This window comes from Lissotriton vulgaris, unplaced genomic scaffold (genome assembly GCF_964263255.1).
Source record: "Lissotriton vulgaris unplaced genomic scaffold, aLisVul1.2 SCAFFOLD_264, whole genome shotgun sequence".
Taxonomy (NCBI): Eukaryota; Metazoa; Chordata; class Amphibia; order Caudata; family Salamandridae; genus Lissotriton; species Lissotriton vulgaris.
In genome coordinates, this window is record NW_028244627.1 from 848,455 (window position 1) to 851,903 (window position 3,449).

Consider the following 3,449-nt stretch of genomic DNA (forward strand, 5'->3'; position numbering starts at 1 on the left):
TGTGGTGCATGCTCCCCGGTACAGGCATGTTTAGGGGGACACCACAGGCGCCAACCAAGCCCCATAGCGGAGGGCCAGGGGGAAAGAGTGCCTTCCTAGCCCTCAAGCGGTGTGCATGCAACAGCAGATGATTTCCCATACTCAAGCGGTGCACATGCAACAGGAGAGATTTTTCCATACTCAAGCGGTGTGCATGCAACTGGAGATTTTTTTCCCAAACTCAAGCGGTGCGCATGCAACAGCTGATGATTTCTCATACTCAAGCGGTGCACATGCAACAGGAGAGATTTTCCCATACTCAAGCGGTGTGCATGCAACTGGAGATTTTTTCCCATACTCAAGCGGTGCGCATGCAACAGCAGATGATTTCCCATACTCAAGCGGTGCCCATGCAACAGGAGAGATTTTCCCATACTCAAGCGGTGTGCATGCAACTGGAGATTTTTTCCCATACTCAAGCGGTGCACATGCAACAGGAGAGATTTTCCCATACTCAAGCGGTGTGCATGCAACTGGAGATTTTTTCCCATACTCAAGCGGTGCACATTCAACAGGAGATGTTTTCCCAAATTCAAGTGACACTTCAATTGCTGACCTTAGAATGACTCGTTTCCTCATGAAAGGGGTCACCGTTGTTGCACTTTAATAGTACAAAAAAGTTAGGTATGCCTGTACATAGAGTACCAAACATTCCAGCACTTTTGGAAAGAATCAATGAGCAGGTTTAGGTGACTGGTTGAGAGTGGTTTTCCTTCTGAGTACTTATTCAAAGCCTCACTGCCTGCATTGCAGTTTATCAAATTCCCTAAACACCCAGCAGCAATCTTTCTGACCTTCGTAAGTTTGAGTTGCAAGTATTTGGTCGGTTATCTGGCAACCCAAAACTTAAACACGTTTAAGGCTTCAATAGGGTAACTTTGAAACATTCATAAGAACCAGTGCGTCACTTTTGAAATGGGAAACGTGACGTACTGGTGGTGCAAGGGGCTTGTAATTAAGCCCCATTTTGCCTAAGAAGTCAGAAGCTGATGTGATCTCTCTTATCTAGGATCTTCCGTTTCCTTTTAAATCATAGATGTCAGACACATTTATAATAGCGGTGTTGATTTGATTTGAATTGCAAAGGCCTGCAAGGGCATCTACTGCTGATAAACATGCAAACGGGAAAAGGCATAGACCAACTTGACTCTCTTTGCCCTCATCTGACATGCAACGCCACATTAAAATTCACACTGAACAATTGGAATGTTAGTTTTAGCTAAATGAGTGTAAAAAACAAGTGTTTTGGATTAGGACTTACAGCAGCATCAACATACAGAAAAGCAGGGCACGTGTCAAATTCATGACAAATACTTAGGAAATTCATGGGCTTCTCTGCAGGGAATAATTACTAGAAACAGCTGCTAATATGCATGAGCCTGGGTCCTGATCTAGCCTTGTGTTTCCTGTTCCTTGACTTGTATTTGTTATTTTGACATTTTTCAAAAAAGTGGTGAGAAATCTTAGTTGCCTACATGTGTGCGGTGTTATTTGCTTTTGCATGTCAACATTCCTACATATTGCATTTACATTCTTTTGACTAAAAGAGTTGTTCTGCTGATGGGATCTCACTGCAGAGATTCGTATATTTGTCATGAAGGGGAGCTGCTTTGCTGGTCCTTGGTGATTTATGACTTGAACTGTAAAGCAGGAAAAATCCCATTTAAAAAATGTGCAAAAAACGCAAGTGTTCGCAACAAAAATGCCAGAGATAGCCATTGACCCAATAAAGGAAAATGTAATCGGATTTAGGATATTTCGATTAAGTTTGGCGATACCAACACGAAAGGAATCACAATTTAGTCAGCCTAAAATAGCCCCCAAGTGTGTTGGTGGTGTGTGTATGAAGGATGATTGTGACATATAAGTAAAGCGCAACAGCATGTTATTCAGATAGTTTGTACAAGTAAATGCTTTACACAAAGAAAGAATGTAAACAAATAAATGTGTTATTAGTTCCCACGATGGATATTTTCACATTTAACAGCCAGGAAGGCCCGGGGCGTCCATTAAGCAGTTACTGGGAAGTTGTATTCCTGGGAGTTGCACTAAAGACAAAAATATGTTTTGAGTGTGGTGCAGATAATCTTTGCACTCTTCCTACAGCCATGATAGCTGTAAAGATGTCAGTCTAAATGCCATTTGTTTGTATTTTATAAGAATTCAAGTTTAAAATTAAATAATACTGGGGCATATTACCAAGCAATAGCGATAATTATCGCTATTGCTTGGTTAGAGACAAAAATTTACCGCAGCGCTGCGGCGATTTTTACCGCAAATAAACCTTGGTATTACCAAGGTTTAACGCAAAATCAAATCAAATATAAGCTTTATTTCGGTTTTTAAGTTTAAAACCATAAAAGCAGCAAACAGAAATACAAACATGTATATAAAAATCAACAGTTCATTACAATGTTGAAAACAAAGACCGGATATTTAAAATAAACTGGAACCAATCTAAAGAAAAAAAAAGAAATAAAAACACATGGTAAACAGAGACCCCTTTCACCAAGTGTTATAGTGCAATGTTCTTGGGCCAGGGTAAAAATCAAACAAGTCCCAGATAGAAATAGGGCCGTCTCCAAGTTTGGGCTGGGAAAATCTTAAAAATGGGACAATGTTCCTGTGTTTGAACTTGATTAGTATCAGGTCTCCCGGAATGTCTTTGGGCAGCGTCCCTAGCCATCCCACCCTCCTGACACTCAGGATTCCGCCATCTAAGTCCGGTGGCATCGGTCTGTTGTTATTGAGCCAAAAGATGGCTTTATTCAGCAGTTCCTGGCTTGTTTCATGTTTGACCTTACTAAGTTCAGGAACCCCGGAGAGAACGGCCACGTAGGGGGCGGCTTCAGGGGGTAAATTCATTTGGAATGTTCTTTGTTGAGGAAGCCTAGGGGCTTTTAAAGGGAGGCGAGTGGGCTTAGAGGTGGCTTTGCTGCTACTTAGGATGGGTATGCTGAGAGAAGGATCAGTTGTTCGATCTTTCCTGAGTTCAATGGACTTGGGGTTCACAAGGTTAGTCGGGCGCGTAGGAGAAGAGGGAATGACAGAATTTACAAGTGATGGTGATGGTGCAATCCTTTGTACTATTTTTTCAACATCAGACAACCTATTTCCCAGGTCCTTAATTTTAGAGAGCAGGGGTGATAAAGCCGCATTCATCAGACGTTCAATATGGGCCAGTAAGATCGAGTGAAAGGGGGAAGCAGAGTCATTTGATGTGGTCACCGTCTTACATGGCATTGATACGCTTGGGTTGACGGAGGAAAGAGAAGGACTATAACACATTCGGGTGATATTTGGTGGGGTAACCTCATTATTCCTTTTGCTGAGATGATCCCGAGGCGGTATATCCGATTTAGACAGGATGATTTCAGAGGCCTGGGGGGTGCAGATTGTAAGATCCGTGT